Source organism: Mesocricetus auratus, unplaced genomic scaffold, assembly GCF_017639785.1.
Source record: "Mesocricetus auratus isolate SY011 unplaced genomic scaffold, BCM_Maur_2.0 Super-Scaffold_100015, whole genome shotgun sequence".
Classification (NCBI taxonomy): Eukaryota; Metazoa; Chordata; class Mammalia; order Rodentia; family Cricetidae; genus Mesocricetus; species Mesocricetus auratus.
In genome coordinates, this window is record NW_024429198.1 from 28,396,136 (window position 1) to 28,420,165 (window position 24,030).

General features: G+C 41.9%; 2 long non-coding RNA genes across 5 annotated transcripts; one reads left to right on the forward strand and one right to left on the reverse strand.

Moving 5' to 3' along the window:
* Positions 1 to 705: 705 nt before the first annotated feature.
* On the reverse strand, positions 706 to 4,025 carry LOC121144291. Of its 3 annotated transcripts, none has more exons than XR_005881614.1 (3): positions 3,898 to 4,025; positions 991 to 1,083; positions 706 to 756 (listed from the first exon to the last, which is right to left on the reverse strand). It is a non-coding gene; the product is annotated as an uncharacterized LOC121144291 (long non-coding RNA). The 3 variants fall into 3 exon arrangements; XR_005881612.1 differs by lacking the exon at positions 3,898 to 4,025 and adding an exon at positions 1,962 to 2,095; XR_005881613.1 differs by lacking the exon at positions 3,898 to 4,025 and adding an exon at positions 1,980 to 2,093.
* LOC121144292 lies at positions 2,131 to 23,901 on the forward strand. 2 transcript variants are annotated; one of them, XR_005881615.1, is made up of 6 exons: positions 2,131 to 2,199; positions 13,490 to 13,589; positions 18,991 to 19,038; positions 21,160 to 21,253; positions 21,330 to 21,549; positions 22,650 to 23,901. It is a non-coding gene; the product is annotated as an uncharacterized LOC121144292 (long non-coding RNA). The 2 variants fall into 2 exon arrangements; XR_005881616.1 differs by lacking the exon at positions 18,991 to 19,038.
* Positions 23,902 to 24,030: the final 129 nt, after the last annotated feature.

A 24,030-nucleotide genomic window follows, 5' to 3' on the forward strand; every position in this document is an offset into this window, starting at 1 on the left:
GGAACAGAAATCAGACAATCATGGTGACAGTGGGTCACCCATGACTGAACACTAGGAGGAATGTCAGATCTGACATCCTGCAGCCTTCAAGAGCACTCACATGCTCTACCTCCTCAGAGAAATATGTATTTAAAGAAATCCTAATATCCACTTGAGGGTGATGGGGCTTGATGTAGGCTGTGGGCAGTACAGGCTACTGTTTGTGTGCTAGCAACTTTGGCTCAGAGTCAAGACTGGAAATGGCAGACTGTAAAATGCTCTCACGAGTAATAAATGCTATAAAACGGGAGCTTTCAGCAAGTTTTATGTGTGCTTTCAAAGAATTTTAATTGTGTTTTTTGAAAATAATCACTTTAGATTTTAGAGACTATGAAATCAAATATCATGGGGGGATGTCAGTTCTCTGACATTTTTATTGGCTGAGAAGGGGTGAACCAGGTCAAACGCTGTTTGATGTTGCCTGAGTCCTGCCCATATCCGTGTGCGTGAATACATATGGTTCACAGATGAGCAGCACTTTGGCAAATGAGCTTTACAGTTACAGTCAAAGATCCAGGGTCCAAAAATCTAAGGCTGTTATTTTTACATCAGACTCCATTTTCATTACTGAGATGTTTATGTGTTGTCATAGGGCTGTAAAGTGGTCTAAACTCCTTTCCCTGGTGGATAGCATGAGTTTTTCTTTCTTCTTTTTTCTTTTTGTCCCCACTAATAGCATGAGGATATCAGTGGAATAACATCTGTTTTCAGGTTTGTCTGCGGCAACAAAGAAAGAAACAAAAGATCAGTCTTCTTTTCTTTGCTTGAAGCATAATAAAAGTGTGGCCATCACTTTTGAAATTGGCCCATTTCTCTTCCATTGAGCCAGGCTCATTTCAGCCTATGCCTGATTATCCTAACATCAAAGACGAAAAAATATGAGGTAATGTCGAGAGCAATTTTGAGTGCACAGTAAACCTTTGCTTATGGTGTCACTAATGAGGTACTTACAGTAATTGGCCAGGGGCCCAGCTTGAAGATACAGTGTGATATAAGCCAGAGTCCAGCTGCATCACAGGAGATGATGTCCTTGCAGGTATCCTACTGAGTATAAGCAATTGGTTTTTAATTAGTATCTGTTTTGTTTATTTATTTGTATGCTAATAATGAGATCTATACAAGACAAACTTATCAGTTCTCTAAATTTATTACCTAAATTTATTTTTTTATTTTAAAGGTCTTTATTTTTAAAAGTCATTTGATTTTAACTAATTTACAAATAAAAGCATTGTACAATGAGATTAAGCTCAACAGCTGGCGATGGTTGTGCACGCCTTTAATCACAGCACTTGGGAGGCAGATATTACCTAAATTTAAATAAAACAATTTTATTAAAGAGAAAATTTTTACTGTGATGAACTATATAGAACATAAAATTCACCTCCCTACATACACAAATGTGTATGTGTATTTATGTATGTATGTATATAAAATGTCAATACAAATATATAATGGCAATAATAAAAAAGAACATATCATTAATTCTATAGGGAGTGAGAGGAGAGGGATGGGTAGAAATTATATGAATACAATACCCATGCATGAAATTCTCAAAAATAAAAAACTAATTGAAAATTGTGAAAACAGAATACTGTCTTTTTATCATTTTTTTCAAATTTTCAGGTTACTGAATTTAGCATATATGTGAAACCATCATCTCCATCCAGCCCTAGACAGTTCATGGCTCAATACATTAGCCCACCTACATCCTCACCCCAGTCTGCAGCAACAACAGATTTGTAGATCCCAGTATTTGCTTAAAATGGATATTTCCCAAGCATGGAATTAGGGTTGCTTTTGTGATTCTCGTTGTATAGAAATCTTCATTCCTGGGCAAATACTCAAGAGTGAATGCAGGAGTTTAAATGAGTCCACCAGGCCAAGATAAATGATAAATAGGTGTTTATTAGGGAAGAACTTACACAGATAAGAGAAAATACCTATCATGGTCTTCCTGATTCAGAAGATGCAGTCTCTGCCCTTCCGATGCTCTCCAGAACTCAACAGAGCTTGAGTCAGCCCCTCCTCTACCTAATAATGGGTCACAGTTGCACTTGAAACCACGCCCAAAAGGTGTGGCCACTACTACAAGTTCACAGGCAAAGCAAGATGCCACTATACAAGAGAACTGAAGCTAAGAGTCCACACAAAACCTCATGTGTGAGTATTCTTCAGTGCTGTTCATAATAGTCACAATGGTAAGAAAGAACTTTGCAGTGATGGATGAATGGAAAAAGGAAAAAGGTGTGTACTCAGAGTAGGATGAAGAGAGTGGGGAGACGTCTCAACAGGTCAGGCTGCTTGCTTCAAAGCCTAAATTCTGTCTCCTGAAAATCCAGGAGGTGGAAGGAGAGAACTAACTCCTGAGAGCTGCTTTCGGGCTGCCACATAGAGCTCATGTCCTGCCATCCATTCATAAACAAATGCATGTGAAAGTAAGATAGAGTTAGGTGTGGTAGTTCACACTTATGATCCCAGAACTTTGGAGACTGAGATGGGAGGGTTTTGAATTCTAGACTAGCCCAGAACTGTACAAGGAGATGTTGTCAGTCAAACGAAGCATCAAGTCAGAAAATAAAACCCAACAAACAAAACAATTGTGGATGCTCCGGACATAGGGTAAGGTACATACAGTTGCTATGACACATAGGAACTCTTGAATATTATCTAGAGCAAACTTCCATAGAATAAATTCTCACACATTAAGGCCTTTCTCCTTCACTTAGGTCATTGGTCATCACTGGGTTGGTGTAAAGATGTTGTGGCTGGATTTTTGTGAGTCATTGTGCCTCCCACCCCTTACATTGTCCTCCTCAGGCAGCATGGCTGAGTCCCGTTTCCTTACCATGCCCAAACCACTTGGGAGAGAGAAATTAGAAGAGGCAAATTACCTTACTCAGCAGACATTCAAGTTCTCCTAGGCTGGTTCCATTGACAAAATGATGCCTTAAGACAAAGAGATTAAAAACTGTCTTGCAGCTTTGTAATTCTGGGACAAAGGAATAAAGTGAGAAACAGCTAGCTCCCATCAGCACAGACTTGTGCGCACTAAGAATAAGCAAGTGTTTCTGCAGCCTGGTGACATGAGTGTTCTTTGAGAAACAGAGCAGTCGGGGTCTCCAGAGGACCGGGGAGGCAGCTCAGTGGTCAGGCATAGATACAGGGTGCTATGTGTGACCCTCTGAAGCAGGTATAAATATTGAGGGGCTTGGGGGTTCCTTGACAGCAAATGTAAGTATTGAGGGTTTCAAGGGGTCTCAAAACAGCAGATATTAACAAGAGATGCCTTGCCAAGTCCCGCAGGCACAGGTGCAGCCATCCACAGGGTGTGGAGGGTGTGTGCTCAAACACAGGGCACAGAAGCAGTGAGGCACAGGAGGCCTCAGGGAGGTTTGGCCAGTAAATCATGAAGGCGGTTGTTCTAAGCATGTAGGTGCTTATAACGATATTCAATGCTATATAGGGAAAACAATATATTTATTTACCAGAGAGAGAGAGTCGCACAGACCAGGAGTTAGAAGATGCAGGTAGCACAGTGGATATTTCTAGGCTCTGGAGGTTGTTCACATTGACTATAGACACCTGTGTTGTGAGTCAGAGGACACAAGCAAAGAAAGAATCAGCCAGAACTCCTGCCATCCAGTTCACTGCTTGGCAGTGAGGTGGTGTGGGGCATGGTGCCTGGCTGGTGGTCATACGTGGTCCACCCTGTGCAGTGAACCCATGACAACTGCGGTGGACAGTCCAAGTGTGTTGTTATGAAGAGCAAAGCCAATGAGGGGCTCTTTGAGAAAATGAAGACTTGAGAAGGAACCTGAGGTAGCCCTGAAGCAAACACAGAGAGCAGACCACACTGACCCGGAAAAGATCACAAGTGTCAGGAAACAAAAGCAGACATGTTCTTCATTGGGGACACCACTCAGTCTTCTCACAGGTGAGGCGGGTGTAGAATAGTCTGCCCATGCTTCATGTAGGAGACCAGTGGGATAGGCAGACATGGGAGAAAGAGGGATTCTGCGATCTCACAGAGATGCTGGGATTTCCCAGAGGGAAAACCCCTTCTCCATGGAAACCTTTGTTCTACAGCCTTACCATGAAAGGAAGCTGGGATTATCACAGGGTGCTAGGAGGAAGAAAGGGAACTTGGAGGATAAAACTGTAAGCCAATAGGATTACTACTTCACGGACTCCCATCGCTCTTTGGCCTCAGGCCTCTCCTTCTGGGCACCAGAGCCTAGCAAGAAATATATGCTGTATCACCATGACTATGCTTTGATTATTTTCCTATGGCTTTTCCAAACAAGTGAAGTACATACTATAAAAATGTGGAAGAACTGCAAAGGTAGCAAAATTCTTCAGCTCACGGAAAAGACTCTCTAGGGCCTAGAGCAGCCACATCGAGAATCTTCATGCCAAGAACTCAGAAGGCAGCTGTCACCCATTCACTGTGCTCCATCCATGAGCCCTCAGTGACTTCTATGTCCAACAGTCCCACTGCTATGTCTTTCATCACTTTAAATGGGGCATCAATGACGGATCCCCCAAATGACTACAGCCAACTCAACTTGATGGATCAGTGGGCTTGTTGTGGTCGCTTACTGTGTGTAGATGAGGACTTGTTTACAGGAGCCAGGATGACTCGGAGGCAGCAGCACCATGGCAAAGTCCACTCCAACTATGACAAGGACTCATGGAAACTGCTTTCATGAAGCTCCTTGCACAACTCAGGCCTCTCAACAGACTAGATAGTATCTTCCCCCAGTCATTTTTACTCCTCACTGTGACAGTTCTCGTGTCAATTTCATACAGTCTACAGTCACTTGGGAAGAGAGTCTTAGTAGGGAATTGTCCTCATCATGATGGCCTTAAGTAATATGGAAAGGACTCACCCTGGACATGCAAAGTGGCTTTCAGTAGTGGTCCAGATAAAAAGGACATCTACAAAGTGAGCTCTTTGCTCTTCTGATCTCTTGGCCTTGATTCTAACTGCAGAATTTATCTATGCTGCATTCTGAGGCATGGCTCCTTGGGCATATTTCATGGCCAAAGGGGTGGATAGATAAATAGATACATACATATATACATACATACATACATACATACATACATAGAGAGATTACAGGTAGATGGATAGATAGTAGATGATAGAGATAGGTAGATATAGATAAATGTGTAGATATAGATAGATTGAAAGATAGATTATATATAGACAGACATAGATAGATGGTAGACAGATAATTGATAGGTGATAGATAGATAGACAGACAAACAAATAGATACATAGAGAGATTACAGGTAGATGGATAGATAGTAGATGATAGACATAGGTAGATATAGATAAATGTGTCGATATAGACAGACTGAAAGATAAATTTTATATAGACAGCTAGATATAGATAGCTTGTAGACAGATAATAGATAGGTTATAGATAGATTGATGATAGATAGATAGATAGATAGATAGATAGATGATAGATCAATTGATCAATCTTTGTATTATCTGAAGACTCCATATGTTAACCTGGGCTACAGTGAGTTGTATTATAACAGTGAAAGACCTGGGATGCAGACCAAGGTGCACAGGTCTCTGAGGTTCAGCCATGCATAGTGTCCTTGAAATTTTATGAACAAAACACAACCAGGCAGCAGTGCTGATTCTCGGCAGACAGACTTGACAAGCCAGCCACTGCAATTCATCGGAAAATGACAGTGAGTGAAGGGGTTTATATTAAATTCTCACAGGCCTAATATTGTAAAAACAGGTTAATCCCCTAGATAGAGATGTGGCTTGGAATAATCTTCCCAAAATGAAAGAGTCATTACAAGAATGCTTGTCTGTCATTTCCAATAATAAATAATGTGGTAAAGCTGAATTCCTATTTTAAGTGTTTCTTGCTAATTTCTATGCAAAATCCACATCTAATGCTCTATGAACAGGGAGGTCTTAAAAATAGAGACTTCTGTTAGCTTAATACCACATACTGAGATGTAGTGAGTTCCTGCTGATTAATTCTTACAAGGTCAATTTAAGGTCTTAATTCCTCATTCATTCATTCATTTATTCATTCATTCACTATCATTCCTGGAAGTTGTATTACATTTAGATTTAAAACAAAATCAAATGCACAAATTTCTCATTGTGAGAAGGAAAATAAGTCACATTGCTTCTTTTATCTAACATAATTTCAAGATCCCTCTACAAAGTGCTTCAACTATCACCTAACTGTCACTGGGAAGTGGCCTTGGGATGCAGGATGGCAGCCCCACCCAATATTAGACAACCAACATGTGCTGGGTACTTCATGAAGACACCTCATTCGACCTTTGAGCAATGTGTGTAAAGTCATTTTGATGAGCACCTTTCACAAAACGGGAAGATTGTCTGTGGAGTTCATTAGGTTCTCCTGGAATGGTGACTGTTGTTACCAGACTTGATCCTGGGAAGATCTGAGACAGAGGCCAAGATTTCAGCTAAGGATCACCCTCTCTCACCTTAGAGCAGAAGACAGCGCCCTTTGAGAGATTCCTCGACTTGGAAACTTGGTGAGAGGTGTGAAGGTGTGTCTGAGGTTCAACCGTGATAACAACCAGAAAACCACCCGGGGCACCTGTTGTGAGCCCAGGCTCTCACCGCAGATTAAAGTACAAAGTTCAGAAGACAAATAGGTAAAAGATAGCTGTGATGTAAAGTGCAGAGAGCAATATAGGGCTCCCCAAGAGGGAGAAGGTCACCATGCAGGAGCAAGGAGTCACTAGAGCATGCCGTGTGGGGATGGAGCAGATGGATGGAGGCAGGCAAGCAATCGTCCACCGGAACATGAGAAAAAGTCAATTAGGGAGAAAATAACTTGTGTAATCAGGTTAAATATTTCAAGGCTTTAGTGCTTCCTCATTAAAAAATAATTAAAGATGGGTGGTGATAACACATGCCTTTAATCAAAGCACTTGGGACACAGAGGCAGGCAGAGCTCATTGAGTTTGAGGCCAGACTGATATACAAAGACAGTTTCAAACATCCAGCACTACACAGAGAAACCCTGTCTCAAAAAACAATATATATATATACATACATATGCTGTATGTATGTGTATATATAAGGATACATGTGTCAAAAGATCTAAATTCAATGACTTTGTTGTTAGTTTGATGATGGTGGATAAATAGCTCTTTAAATTGTCATATATTATCATTTACTTGTGATTATGTATGTAATTATTATGTACCTATGGTTATGATATATCCTAAGTTTCAACATTGCAATAGTTTGGTTTGAAATTATTTTCACTAAGGAGACAGTAATTCATAAGAAAGGCTCAAAGTGTTTTTTATATGGTAGACAAGTATCGTACTGAGTTGCTTTGTTGTGTCTATCTCTGGTGTTGGTGAACGTGGGATACATTGTGGATGCTAATGAGAAATGAGTCATTCAGCATTCCATTGCTCCCACTAGCACCTTGGAGCAACAGTTGTCCTTAAGCATTGCATTTGTTTGTGTATTTGTTTGTCCAGGGCTCTGCCAAATGAGCCTACTAGAGATGGCTCTGCTACACAGCCAATCTCTAGTCTAGATCTGCTCATTATTCTATCCAAATTCAAAGCTAAAAAGTCAACTGCCATAGACACATTCCACAAGGTGATAAAGTAGACTGCATACAGGGAGGCCATGTTTAGCATGGTGTTTAGGGATAAGGTTAAAATACCATGTGGCAACTACCACAGCAGTTGGATTATGAATTTGGCTATAGGACCTTGTTTTCTGGTGGTGTAATTAGCCTTATGGTTAACTGTAGTTACTACAGCTATTGATTTGTGAGCTAAGAGAAGTTTATTAGTATTTGGTGACTTTCTTATTATTTAACATGAGCAACCCATGCGCAACAAACACTAAAAATCAACTCTCTTGAAGATCTGAGAACTATAGGATTATATCTGTTGAGATAATTTTATTGTATTTTATTAGTTATTCTAGTTAATTCACAATGGAAAACCATAAAATTCACTACTACTGTATTTTTTTATTCTTTTAGATATAGTGGTGTTTTCTTTTTCCAAGATAACAAAATGACCCCATGCCACTGAGAAGTAAGATACTTTGTTATAGCAGGGCTGGGATTCCATAGGTTTTGGAGGAGGTATGAGCCAACATTCTTGGGACGTCTTTGCTGACATTTCCACTCATGAACAAGGCTCTCGTTCTGTAATTGTAGGTCATGTAATAACAAAGTACATGTACACAAATACACAGTAGAATTCTATTCAATATGAAGGAAAATGAAATCATGAAATAGTCAAGTAAATGAATGGAACACAAGAATATTTTGTTGAATGGGGTAACCAGATACAAAAATGCAAATGCCACGTTACCTCAGATTTGTGGATCCCAGCTCTGAATCTTTTGATGAGACTATATAACCTGGAGTAACTCCAGAATCCAAGAAAATGAAAGGGGACCATGTGTAGGGGAGATGAACACTACAGAGGGAAATAGTAGGGCACAGGTGGTATCAGGGAGAAAAGTAAATGTAGGAGGGAGAACATAATCTAGAAGAAAGCATAGATAAATCACATGGGTAAATGTTTGAAAAAGCCATATGGAAACTTTTTATAAGCTTATGTAACTTATATATTATATATGTGGACATACATATATATTTAAAGAAACTTACACTTCATGGGATGACTTGCTTTCCTCCAAAGAATCATAGGCTACCTAACAAAAACTGCAGTGCCAAGCATGGGGAATCTTCCATAGAGCTCTTAGTCAAGGGGCTCTAGGAGACCCTCAAAATGATATTGGCCATTGCCATTGCACTTAATTACCTATGAGATAATGTTACCAAAGTCACCACACTCTTCAAACACAAGACTTTAAGGAATTAAGCTTGAGCTGACCTAGAAACCTCTTCTCTGAGAACTGGCTCTCATAATATTAGACAGTGCTATGCAAGCTGTCAGGAAAAAGAATCCATCAAAAGCTGTAATGCCTGAACGCCACAGCTAGGGCCAGTCCAATAAGATGTCCCCAGTGATACCAGAGTGGCACTTATATCTTTGGAGTAATCATCAGCTCTCTCGTTGGATGTGAGGTTCACTCAATGAACATGCCCCGTGTTATAAAACTAGCCAGCTACCTGGTTGGAGAAGCCATGGACCTGAAGTGTGAAACCACAGTAGCTACTCTCCTATATGAAATGATTTCTAACTATTCTAAATACCATTATAGCCATAGGTATGTGTAGCTCTCATTCTCATCAATGTTTTCAGGAACATTTTCTGTTTATTCTTTGACTATTCATACATGTGTACAATGCATCTTGATCATATTTATCCAAACCCTTTCTCCCCTCTACCCTTATACACACGCGTACCTCACTATGTTCCCCTTCTGCCTCCATGGCCTCTCTATTTATTTGCAGCCTACTGAGACCACTTAGTTCTGGAATGTTGACTAGTCTTGTTGGCTTGAGATCACGCACGTGACTATGGATATGGTGAATGGATTAATACAATGTCCATGTTATATCCAGACAAACTTTCTCAGCCCTTCTCAAGTATCCTCCTGCTCTTGCATTCTTTCTGTTCTCTCCCACAATGCCCTCTGAGCCCTGTGTGTGTGTGGTGGAAACAGCTACATGAATCTCATTTAAGGCTGAGGACTTAAAAATCACTTATTGTCAGCACTTTACCAATTAGGAGTTTTACCACTGACTTAGGCCCACTAAAGATTGGCCAGGTTTGACAGCAGCAAAGATCTCTGGATTTAAACTCTACATTTAGAATAATGTTTGATAACACATCCACTTAGCAAAACAACAGTAATAGGTTTGTCTTGAAGGCCTGTGGTGTCTGGAGCCACTGACTTTTGACAATGTTTACAGTACCAGGCATGAAGTTTCTTCTGTGGAGCAGGCTTGGAATCCATCCAAAAGCAGTAGCTTACCTCCAGAACCTTTATGCCGCTGTTATGCCAGTGAGCACAGGGTCCTGGTAGGTTGTTACTGTAGCATCCAGGTGTTACCACTGGAAAATACCAATGATCACTTTTCTCTCCCACGAGCCTCCACAATACCTTGTAACATTATGAATGACTCCCAGCAGCCTCCACAATACCTTGTAACATTATTAATGACTCCCAGCAACATCCACAATACTTTGTAGCATTATGAACAATAGGCAGCAGGAAGGAAGATTGTGGATCAGCTTTAGCTTGTTATCTGTCTGTTCTGCAACAGAACGCTGTGGGTTCAGCAACAAGGACTTACCTTCTGGTTTCAGTGGGAAACCTAAAGTGATGGCAATAAATTGTGCTGTTGTGGGTGTCTCAGGGCCCCCTTGACCAATTCTGGTAGTTATCCCACTCCTGGAGGTGAGACAGAAGAGGCAAATTTCTTACAAACTTGCTACAAACAGTATATGATCATAAAAAACAAAAGAGGTTCCATAAAAATTGCTTGCAGAATTATTTAACCATCATTAATCATTTTTGGAAAGGTTTGGAGACAAAGCTAACTGTGTATTTGTTTTCTGTTAGTGTCGCTGTTTAAAATCTGGACATCTTCTTGAATTAAAATCTACATTAATATTTTTCACGTTTTTCCACATTCACTTTGAATGATGCTTCCTTTCAGTCTACTACCTCCATTGTGTGTTCTGTCCTGAGTCAGAGATGGATTAGCAGAGAGGGGAAGAAATGCCCCCATGTTTGTGCAGTTTGGGATTACAATCAGAATTCAATCTTTACTTTCATCCCACGTCATCCTGTGTCATTTGATTGACAATGCCGTGTTATCATTTGTTTCTGGGATGAGTCCTGAGAGTTGTCTCTGGTTCCCTGGGTACAGCATGGCAATGCTTGCCACCACCCACTGCTGGAAACCGTTATATCCAGACACAGCATAAGGATGCTTGATCCCAGCCTTCAGGAGAGCCAGCTGCTGAAGCATGCTACCCAGTGCGGCCTCCTTACTTTACACCGTTTCTTTTGCAAATGCTTCTGAAGGCTCTGTGGGACTGGATACAGACAACCAAAGGTCTTTAGGCAAATGCCTGTGGTTCAGAACTCCAGACAAGAAGAAGACTGATGCTCTAATAGCCTGTGATGTTGGTTGAGGATCATTTGATGAAAGGTGTGCACTGAGTGGTGGTGAAGAAATTAAGCCACGTCGACATGGTCAGATGACTGAAGTCAGTGAGACATTTTCACACCTCTCCTTGACTTTCATCCATCCTGCAGTCTGCCTGCTGACAAGACTCACTTGTATGCATCAATCCAAATTGCAAAGACCACCAGTTGGAATAGCCTCCTATCAGTCAGTGGCTTACTCATTCTCACTGATCTGGAAAGCCTGGCGCTTCTGATAGGCTGACATTGGTCCTGTGGTTCAGTACACAGTAGGGTCCTGCACACTCCCATGTGGCTAATTAAGGCTTTGGAGAATGGCTACTGCACCCAACAATTTTTACTGTGCCTCTTATCTTGAAGCAAAAGGGGTTCATCTTTGGAGGAACAGGCTATCATCTAAAAGGCCCAAATATACTTTAGTCAAAATTACATTTTAAACATTTCTTCTTCTTCTTCTTCTTCTTCTTCTTCTTCTTCTTCTTCTTCTTCTTCTTCTTCTTCTTCTTCTTCTTCTTCTTCTTCTTCTTCTTCTTCTTCTTCGTCGTCGTCGTCGTCGTCGTCTTCTTCTTCTCATTATTATTATTATCATTATTATTACTAAGATACAAATTTAGAATAGAAGACAGTAAGTATCAACAACCAAAGCAACCAACACACACACCATGACCATCACCACCTTGAACAACAAAAATAGAAGAATAGCTAAGATTTTTTTACATGTGTATGTGTGTGCTGTCTCGGCGCCCCCCCCCCCATACACTGATACTGCAGACTCAGAATGCATATTCATCTACCAGAATTTAACAGGAAACACAAATTTTAGGGTTTTTTTCTTATTCCTAATGTAGGCAGTAATTGCAAGAGTTTTTTGTTTGTTTTTCTATTTTGTTGATTTTTGTCTCATTGGTTAGATAAAAGTTTAACATACATCACTCTTTCACCATGTCTTCACGAGCAAGTAAAAATGCCCTTGGCAAGCAGGCACCATCACTGATAGTAAACATCCCACAGAGTTCATGGAGTACGTTCTTTACGAGACAGCAATTATTATAATCTGATGTGTTTCAACAAAATAGTTCCATATAATTTGAAATATGGTTCACCTATTAAAATGGTTTAAGAAATTCAGAACTATAAATTAGCTGGAGTTTTAATAGAAATAAGTCTATATCTTGCATAAGCTGAGTTGAATCATTAATCTGAGGAAACAGCAAGACCAAAAGCAAGTTGAGGAGGAAAGGGTTTATGCCACTTGTGTTTCCATCATGGGAGGCAGAAAGAGAAACAGGCAGGAACCTGGAGGCAGGTTCTGATGCAGAGGCCATGGAGGGGTGCTGCTTACTGGCTTACTGTTCATGGCTTGCTCAGCATGGTTTTTTATAGAGCCCCCATGGGCTGGGCCCTCCCCCATTGCTCACTAATTGAGAAAATGCCCTACAGGCCTGCCTACAGGCCCATCTTATGGAAGCATTTTCTTAATTGAGGTTCCCTCCTCTCAGATAACTTCTGTTATGTTGACATAAAACTATCCAGCACAAGCTAGAATGTCTGACAGAGTGTTTTATAGTTTTATAAATAAGAGAATGGATATAAAATCAGATCTTTAACTGATCAAATCAGTCTAAATTTCTAAGAATTAGTTGGTTTGATTGTAAAAGTCCCATGGTCAATTATCCCCGGACTCAGAGGCAGCAGCACAGGTTCAATGCCATCCTGGGAAGCATAGAGTGAGTGCCAAGCCAGCCAAGTAGCTTAGAGAGGGCTTGTCCCTAAATAAAGAGTGGAAGGAAGACTGTAGAAACAGCTTCATAGTAGAGTGTTCACCCATTCATACTGTGCGACGTCCCAGGCTCAATCCTCAGCATTGCAGGAACTAGAAAGCAAGAAAGAAAGGAAGGAAGGCAGGAAGGAAGGAAGGAAGGAAGGAAGAAAGAAAGAAAGAAAGAAAGAAAGAAAGAAAGAGAAAGAGAGAGATAAAGAAGGGAGGGAAATAGGGAGGAAGAGAGAGCAAGGGAGGGAGAGAGGGAGGGAGGAAGGAAGGTAGGAAGAAGAAAAAAAAGAAAAATATTTTTTAAAGTTTTGTGGGTTTTATTTTGTTTTATAGCAAGGATATTTAAAACTTCTTCAAGTTTTACTTACCTATTCTGAGATTTCTATATCCACTTACATTTTATGCTGTTAATTTGCATCTTAAAACTTTTTTCTCATCTTGCAACATATTTAGTTAGTAAGGCATTAGCTTAAGTCGTGGCCAAACAAATATTATATCTTTTCACTTCAGCAAATATTCTAAAATGATGTTAAAATTCATCTTTTTTTAAACTCCAGGTTCTGAAGGTGATTTAAATTCAACAAAATGCCAAGCCAATCAAAACAGAATCTGCAACGAATTTAAGAAATTTAGAACCCCTTCATGTTTTCAACAGAGGTAAAAATGGTATCACTGTGTTTTCTGGAAACCAGGGAGTTGATGCAGTATTTATAGATAGATGCATCATCACAGGCTATTTTAAAATGCGTGTCTAGCTAGACTGTGGATGAAGTGAAAGATACAAATTTAGAGTGTATTGGCATCCTATTTCAGCCCTTGCAATTCTCTGGGCATGGACTTGATCACTGGTGAATATTCATGGAGCTTCCCAGTTTTCTTTTGAAGGAAGAAGGAACTGTCTCTCCTTTTTCCCCTCAAGAGACCTCAGGAAACCAAAGAGTCCCAGACACCCCAGGTAGATGTTCCACTTGTCACCCCTGGATTCCACTCCCCATGGTGGTTAACTTCACAAACACCCACTCCTCACTCTAAGCCACACGAAAACCAGGTACTGGGACTTTTCCTTCAAGTTACACATGTTCTCCCCCTTCAAAGTATACACCTTTAGGAGTGTGCACAAAACGAGAGTTCTTGTGGCCAGTTTGTCTCAGATGCTTTGTCTTCTGAATATGTGTGTCTTCTCCTAATGTGGTAAAATGCTCATCTGTGGGGGTTTAAAGACTGGGCTGTTTTAACTCCCAGAAACAGCTGACCTGACAAGGGTTAGCTCTTAAATCCAAAACTGATGCCTGGGAATCCAGCATGGGACTGATCAAGACCCTCTGAATGTGGGTGTCAGTGAGGAGGCCTAGGTAATCTATTGAGCCTTGGGTAGTAGATCAGTATTTATCCAGGTATACAAATGGACTTTGGGCTCCCATCCCACAATGAGAGATGCACTCTCACCCTGAACTTTTGGGGGAGGGTCTAGGCCCTACCCTTGATGAAATGACAGACTATGGACACCCCCATGGAGGGCCTTACCCTCCCTGAGGAAATGAGTTGATATTGGGGGGGGTTGGTGGGAAGGTGCGGGAGGAGGAGAGGGAAAAGGAGAGGGACCTGGAATTGACATGTGAAACAACCTTGTTTCTAATTTAAATTTAAAAATAAAATAAAATAAACAATCTTGAACAATCTGGGTGTGTTTCAGTGATGGTTTCAGCATACCCATTTTTGAATATTGTCAATGTGACGGTGCTAGTAAGCAGAAACCGGGACAGGCTGGCCGTAAAGCAAAATGTTCATATGTACTTGAGGGGGCAAACGTACAGGAAAGGTATTTGGGAGTGAAGGCAAGTCTGAACATTCTAGAAGATCGTTTTGATTTTTGTTAGCCTATTGCCTGAGGGAGGGAGGGAGGGAGGGAGCGATTGCAGGCTCACAGGCCAGAGTTACAGAATCCCAACAACTGTAAATATATCATTTCAATAAAGTTTGATACCTTACATGTTCAAGCTGACTTAACAATGACCATCAACACCATCATCAACAAATATCAAGAATGTGTCTTTCATAGTTCTGAGGCCCGAAAGATACCAGTAGGTCATGGCTGAAGACAGAAGAGCAAATTGGGCCGATGTTTTTTGTAAAATGTACTGGGTGAGAACTTTACTCCCTTGAGAGAAACAATATTCTCTGGGATTACACCCCCTTACGAGCTCCCTTAGAATTCCTCACTGTCACAAATGCCAAAAGACAGTGACGTTCTCATGATAAAGGAGCCAAAAAAGTCAAAGGCACACAGACATCTACACCACACACGTGCGTGCATATACACACGCGTGCACGTGCGCGCGCGCACACACACACACACACACACACACACACACACCACAACCACCAGGAAATACTGCATCATGGACCGCTTAACAGAGAAAATGAGAGAGCTACACAGTAAGATTCCCTTTGTGCCACTCATGGGTAAGTGTGAGTTACTCTGCTTAAGTCAGAAACATAACGGCTTGGCCAAGAGACAGACTTAATCAGAAATAGATTAGAAGTCAGAGCCAAGGAGGGAAAAGGGAAGGGAAACGAGAACTTTTGTTGTCCTTGCAAGAAGAGTCCAGTCACATCTTCCTGCCCATGCCAATGCTGGGCAGTGCATTTACTGGGACATGACTCCTTCTCAGCAAGCATGTGTAAATTTTCTGTAAAAAATAAGGAATCAAAGAATTCCGGAAGGCTGACAACACAAGTATTTATGAGTGAAGACACAGAATCCGTTAGTCACATGGTAGCAATAAATGTCTGACTGGTATACAAAAGTAGAAATGCCCAAGTGTCAAGCCTAAATGTCTCCAGAAAATCTTTTGGTTGAAGAAGCAGTCATCTTCTCACTCAGTTATCATGCCCACAAAGGTCTGAGGACACCTCAGATGCTACTGTGCCTGACCTGGAATGGAGAGGCTGCCACGCAGAAGTGGGTGAAAGAGAAAACACTCATGGTTTTGTTTACCAAGAGAACTAGAACTGGAGGGGTACAAAGACTCCGCATGTTCTGCTGACCCAGGCAATGGAGCCCTTTGTGTCTTGTTGTTGTTGTTGTTTTAATGGATGTGTGACAGTTAATTTTCACTGTCATCTTGACTAGGTTTGAATCATCAGAAAGACACACATGTCTATGAGGGATGCCATGCCTCACGAGGACAGTGAACTTCTCTGGGGGTGTTTAGAGCAATAATAGACTGTGCTCTCTTAAAGCTCTAGTGGTTTATATTAATTGAGCTACTGTCCATAACGGTGGTGTTTACCAATGATCTTTATGATCATTGCCAAATTTAACTTTTCCCCATATATTCCATGCTTCTCCATAGTGCCACTCAACCCCTAGATTGATTTCTAGGTGAGTATCCTTTAATTTAATTTTCAATATCTTCAGATATTTTCAGATTAGTAAAAATCATTTAAAATACCCCCCATTTTGTGTAACAAGCACAAAATTTACCTATATCTGGGGGCTTGGTTAATTTGAAAAGCAATATACAGTCAGAACAAAGAAGAGTTAATTTATTCTTTAATGAAACCAGTACCATTTTTGATGGGATAGATTTAGTGTTTAATTTTAACTTACATAGTCTTAATTTAAGATGTATCCTTAGTCCTTAATAAAAGGGATTCCTGCAATTTATAAGTGATAGAACCCACAGCATGTGTAAGCTGTTTATAATGTTGGTATCCAGTGAAATCTTGAGACTGATTTGCATATTTTATGCAAACTAATACAGCAGCAATAGTAATTACCAACAAAGTTGGTAACCCTATTGCAAATATAACCCCCTGGATGACACCAACCTAGTGCATCTTCACTGTGTCCTTGTGAATCCCAGGAGATGTTGCCTGTTCCTTCTACTTAAAAAAAATTCTGCCATTTGTAACTTGGAAGCAAGATTGCAGTAGATAAGATGTGTAAAGTATCTTATTATATAAATGCATTATTGCCTCCAAGAGCCGCCAAGATATTGCATGTATCCAACCATACTTTATTTATAAGCCTGCCACTTCCAATACAGAATAGCTTAATGGGATGGAGCACTTCAATGTCCAGGCATGGGGGATGACCACTTTGGCTGCCATGCCTGCAGCACCCTGTGTTCACAGAAATGACTCCTATTGAGTTTGTGCCAAATTCTAAGGAATGTAGGATGCAGACATGATAGTGGCTGCGGAGTGGCTGTGTAGATGATGCCCTCTGTACACTTCAGTCCTCCCTTGTTCAGGCAGGGGAACGGAAAATGGATTCATACTCGCTTTCTGTAACATGCTTATGTCATTAAGAAGCCCCACTTGGATCATTAAATTGCAAAGCTTTAATGTCTGCTTTTGATACCCCAAATCCTCAGTATTAATAACGTTAATCTTGGCATTGTCTGTGCACTTGATGGCTAAAGGGATTCCCTGGGCAGCTAAGCACATGGCTAAGCCTGCCTCACAGGAGACCCTTGATGCCACAGAGGGGCTGGTGTCTGAGGTGTGTCCCAGCTTCTCCAACCTGTGTCTAGAGCTCAGACCAGATGACAGGAGCATGGAGGAATTCTAGCATCTGAATCATACCATGTCACAGTCAGTACTTATATATTAATATAAACTTTTAAATTAATAAAATTAAACTGAAAGAAACTGGCAACTGTGGAACTCAGCTCCCAGTATTCTGTGATCAGCCTCAAACTCACACTGACTTCCATTCCATATGGAGCCTCCCTCCTATCAAAGTTGTCTCTAGCATATTTTACTGGGGTCACCCAAGGGGAGGGGTTGTAATCCCAGTGCTATTATTTACTCTTTGCTCCAATCAGGACACAGGTGTGGCTTCTAAAATTGTTTAAATTAAGTAAGGAGGAAAACAATAGCCTATAATTACCACAGGATGGCATGAACCAGAAAGAGAGAGAGGGAGGGAGGAAGGGAAGGAGGAAGGGAGGGAGAAAGAGAGGAAACAAAGGAGGGATGGAGGAAAGAAGGGAGGGAGGGAGGGAGGAAGGGAGGGAGTTCCTCCATGTGCTTGTTCTTTGACTGTTTCATCACTAACTGATCACTATATCTGGAGGAGGTTCTGCAATTTTAGAGACAGGACCTACTACAGGAGGTCTCCGCAGTACCCCGACTTTGCCCCACCCCTGTCTCTTTCTGTTTTCTGTCTGAGAGTGTCTCGTCCCTGTCCTGTGGTCCTGCTGCCACCGTGCTGTACCTCACCCCTACACAGGAACAATGGATCTGTCAATGATGGGCAACCCTGTGAATCAAAACAAATCTTACCTCCTTTTAGGTTACTCGCACTGGGTAATTTACTGGCAATTATGAAAGGCGACTTAAACAAGGAGTGAAAGTGAAGACAGACTAAATGGAGAAAGGGATGTTAAGGGTACAGTAGACTTCATCAAGCAACCCCAGAGTTTACAGGGAGCCGTGGGGCTGCCCTACTTTGTGGTTTCCAGGTTTGAAGGATGCTGAGAGTCCGTGGTGTGTCTGAGTCTCACAGGGCAGCTGCTGAGAAGAGAAGGCAAGAGTCACAGGAATTGTCAAAGCTAAAGGAAGGAGCATGGGGTCAAGCAGGTGTCCAGAGAGCCACAGTAGGGTCAACCCTGACAAAGTGGCTATAGAGATGTGAGCAGGAGCTCCTGGCATTCAGCTGCCTATAGACTCTGAGGCCAGAAAGAATGTAGTGCAACATGCTAAAGCTAGAAACTCTCTTCTAGATGTTCTACCATCCAGCTCAGGAAAGCCCCTGCTATCTTAACCGAAAATTGGGGGACTGTTTTAGACTTTCCATGTCTTTGAAAGATTGCATATATTCCCTATGAATTTTCCCATCACAGTTCTAATCTATATAACTTAATCGCAAAAATGCTACTTCCTAAGTTTCATATTGTTCTTTGGTACGCACATCTTAAAATACAACATACACAAATCACCTAGGACCATGCGAGAGTACAGGCTTCAGCAGACCAGTTGCCAAATGGCTGTGGGGAGCCTGGCCCATAGCAAACTCCTGCTGACACAACGTTTTGTGGTTCTGCAGGGTTCCCAGAGTTCTCTGATACTGAGTTCTCCACTTCACGGTATGCAGGTGGGTTAGGACAAGTTACTTTTATTATGCTGCACTGAGTCCTATGTAAAGGGATTGTAACCAGTGGCTGCTCCCTGGGTTGGTGTGGGGGCTGAGGGAGACGCTGCTGGCCCAGAGAATGGGTTAGTAACACTGGCCATTCTCCATTCACCTCTTCACATGCTTTCAAGCCTGGCCAGGAGGGCCCAGGATATCACATGGCAGTGCTCATGACAAGGGCAATGAGTAGGAGTTTGTACAGCTCAGCAAAGTGGCTCCTTGCCTGGGCTCATGAAGGAAGGGCCTCCGGCTATGGGCTTTCTCAAGAGGCTGGTGCTGGCACACACGGTAAGTTTCTGGTTCACCACTGTCTTCTGTCTAGTTTCCACACTAAATATGATGACTTGGTATGAAGTTACAGTGAAACTTCAGGCAAGTGACTCCTCAGTGTGGGAATTAAAGCTGCTCTCGAGCTAAGGCATGCCCTTTCAGATATTCCTGAAGATTCTTTCAAAACTGAAAAGCATGCTTGAATCTAACTTTGAGAAGTCAACGGGTCTCATCAGAAAGGTACTTGCAAATGCTTCATATCTAGGACTAATTTCACAAGTCATTAAGCCAATTATTTTATAACAATTTTACCATAACTCTCAAAAATGCCATTTGCTGGCCATGTACTAAATTCTGGCGATGGATATCTTGGTGCATGTAGACCACCTGTCCTTGGGCATACATGATGAAATTTTGTGTAGTTATGAAGTTACTCTGTATTAAAAATATATCTATGAGGCTTTCTTGGAAACCTTAATAAAAAGAAAAATCTAATTAGGGCTGCAATTTCTAGCAATTATTTGTATTCATGTTTCCAAGCTCAGTGTTCCTTGATGTTAAATATATTATGTTGACCCGAAAGCATGAATGTCTGGGAAGACCCTGGAGGTCACCTGACTGACTGACTTTGCTTCTTCCTCCCATGAATGAGAAAGTGAGATCCCAGACAGCTAACACCTTGCCCAAGGCTGCTGAGTTTAGGTCTCATCTTAAAATATGCATGTAGATGTTTACCTGATTAAACATGCCAGTGAATGTCTCCAGATCATTAACTGTTGGGATGATCTCAAGAAGCCAACAAATGGTCTCATCTAGACTTTGCATCTAGCTGATGCACAACAAATTGAACAGTGCTGCTGCCACCCATGTGTGCTCAAGGTCAGACATTCCATGTGTAATAGTCACGAGGTGGTAAATGAATCAGAGACAAAGCTCTTAAGGAGAAAGGGTAATATAAAGAAAACTGGCAAGACTATTTCTCAGCAGGAGGCTTATTGCTGCATCAGAATGCCTATTGACATTAACACACACACACACACACACACACACACACCACACACACCACATACCACACACGCTCACACATCATATACACTCACACACACACAATCACACATCACACACACCGCACACCACACACACACACACACACCACACCACACCACACACCGCACACCACACACACACACACACACACACACCACACCACACCACACACCACACACCACACACACACACATACATACACACAGCATGCACAGAGGAAAATATACCTGTCTCCCACCAACCTAGGACCATAAGGACTTGTCTGAGATGCCAGGTGTGGCTATTTGCTGAACTTACAGGGCAGACTCATCCCTCAAACTCCAATCTAAGTGAGGACTTCCTGGTGTTGGTTAAGAGTCCTGCTAGGTGACAGGTAGCTCTGTAACCTTCTACAAAGGGTGAGCATTCTCCATCACAACATGCTGCATTACTACAATGAAGTACGAGATTTGATGACAATTTTGATTGTCCCTCTCATGGAGGAGGACATACCTCTTCATCAAGCATCAAGGAGAGATTTAAGATGACATTATGGCACATTTTAAAAGCAGAAAACAAGGGAGTCTAAGGGATGCTATGTGGAGGGAAACGACTATCGAAAACAGCCTTCTTATTTCCACCCACACCATTAGGCAGAAATGTCTTGGGGATGATTTACAGCCTATTACATGAGTTTTAGAAGGCTCAGATGTATTTTATTTTAGAATTTTATATCCTTATACAGAACATTTGCATTATTACCCCTTCCCTACTCTTCCTTCAAAGGTTCTGATGCAAAGGAAATGACATTAACAGAAGAAATGGCCAGTGATGCTGAGTTCAAATGTGGTGCGTCTTGGGGAGAGGTTGTAAGACTTGGGTGAGTGATGTTTCAGCATTTTAAATTAATTCAAGGGGGAGGAAAAAGGACTAATTCTTCTGACCCTCTATTCCAGAGCAAACTGTCCTTGCTCCCAAAGACAACAAAACATTAAACACAACTCTACTCCATTCTTTGAGGTCCATCCTGGCCCACCAAGAGAAAGAGGGCTCTTCTAAGGCAAAATGGAACCATGTCCTTGGGTTGACATCATAAAGTGCCACCAACTAGATGGCTTCGGGTGGACAACTTATAAACACACCGTGTACACAGGGTTAAAGAAACAACCTAATCCAGTAAGACTTCAGTTTGACTAAATACTTTCAAATGAGGGGGTTGAAATTTTAGCTTTTCGGTTTGTAGGTAATAAACCATGGCACCAAGGCAGGCTAGCTGACACTGTAGAACACTATCTTTTTGGGCCTTACTTTTTTTATACATATTTTATTTTTTAAATTTAAATTTAAATTAGAGACAAGGTTGCTTCACATGTCAATCCCAGGACCCTCTCCCTTTCCCTCCCCACCTCCCGTGCCCTCCCACCAACCCCCCCCCAATATCACCTCATTTCCCCAGGGAGAGTGAGGCCCTCAATAGGGGTGTCCATAGTCTGTCATTTCATCCAGGGCAGGGCCAAAACACTCCCCCCAAGAGTCCAGGGTGACAGTGCATCTCTCATTGTTGGATGGCAGCCCAAAGTCCATTTGTATACCCGGGATAAATACTGATCTACTACCCAAGGCTCAATAGATTGCCTAGGCCTCCTCACTGACACCCACATTCAGGGGGTCTTGATCAGTCCCATGCTGGTTGGGCCTTACTTTTGGCCCACTCATTCCTGGCTTTTTTCCTGGTGACAACTGAGATTCTACACTCTGCGGAGACCCACCAGAGAATCTACTGCAAACAAGCAGCAGACTGGCCATGTTTGTAGAAAATTCCCTATTATCCTCTCAATCCCTGAACCCCACCAAGGATGTTAAGGTTTTTGGTACTGTTATGTCAGTACCAATGAATTGTAAATTGGAAGATTAAAATAAATAAACTTCTGTAGATACACACACATAAACACACACACACGTAAGAGAGAGAAAACAAAAAGGAAGAGACAGACAGACAGAGATGCTAAAACTACTTGAATAAGTATTGGTGTCTCAGGCCTAGCTGAGCATCCATGGGTGTTCCTCAGGCTTGCTCTGATAATCAGTGATCCAAGGCATACATGATATTTCAAACATTCTTTTTTGATCATTATTTCCTTTCATTCTCAAGTCATTTTGGCCATCCTGGTGCAGTCATTTGCAGCTTAGTGAGCTGTGGAGGAATAATAGCAGGGACTGGGAACGGTAGCCTGAAGCTATTGCCCCTCATCAGCTTTTTTGTGTCTGGTGCTCAGGTTCCTTGGACATAGGAATCTGCATGCTGCTGTGAAGATGTCTTATATGGAAACAATGAGAAGAGCTAAAGAAGAACCGACGAGCAAAGCGCTGAGCCCTGAAGACGTGGATTAGGAGCTGAGACTAAAGGCCAGTACAGGACCTCATGCAGGAATAGTCTCTGATCTAGGGAAGTTGGTCCTGATACCCCAGCTATGGTTCAGTACCACTTCAGACATTTGGGGGTGTGATGTCTGCACTGTTCCCTCCATGTGTACTGTGGTTGTCACATTCCTGCCAGGTTTGCTCTGGCAGACAGCAGCATGGTGGATGGCTTGATTTCTGTGTGAAAAGCAGCCATAGCCATAGACATCCCTAGCTTATGCTATGCTGCGCTGACTCAGGACTGATGCTGGAGGAGAATCTCTTTGAGGTCCCAAGGAGAGGATGGACAGCCATTGTCTTGGGGTGAGTGACAAAAATCCCTAACCCAAAGAAGGAAACCAGGGCAAATGTACCTTACTCACTGATCACATTCCTTGTGTGCGCTCTAGATGGGGTGGGGTCTCCATCCCCCCAACAGTCCTGAGATAGCTTTTAATTTGGCTTCTCCAACAGCAAAACCTAGAGGTGGCATGGGTGTGTCAAGTGCTGGTAAATCCTGAATGTTCCACTCTGCACTGTGGAGTTTGTATACCCCGAATGTTCACAAGTGGTCCCTAATCCTCAACATGATGACTTTTGAGGTAGAGTCTATGGTACAGGGGTAACACTATGAAGGGAGCCCTAATGAGTGCTATCAGCACCTTTATAGGCAGGCTGAATTGCCAGGCTCTCTCACGGCCAGAATGGGCATAGTCAGGAATGTATGACCATGGGATAGAAAAGTCCTCAACAGGCCCGCATCTGCATCCTTAACCCTCAGCCTCCAAAACTACAAAAAAAGAAAGTGTGCTGTTTGAAACACCCAGTCATGTTGTTGAGACGAATGACTGAGGCTCTCAAGATCATGTTGACATCTTAAGTGTGACTGATTCAAAGATTATGAAGTTTTCCTGGTAGGCTACAAATACAGTCACAAGTGTCCTCATGTGAGAGAAGTATAACAAAACTCAACTCAGACGGAGGAAGGAGAAATGTGACCACAGACTCAGGTGGAGAGACGTGACAAGCCAAAGATTGTCAATGCACACCACAGTGTCTTAAGGTAGAGAACGGTTCCTCCCTACAGTTTCTGGAGTGTAAAGAAGCTTTTTCCTTGAGAGGAGCCTTCCCGCCAGCCTGGTTCTAGAGCCACATCAGTCCCAAATAAACACACAGGAGGCTATATTCATTATGAAGCTGTTGGCCTTGCTTGTTTCTTACTGGCTAGCTCTGACTTAAGTAATTACCCCATAATTG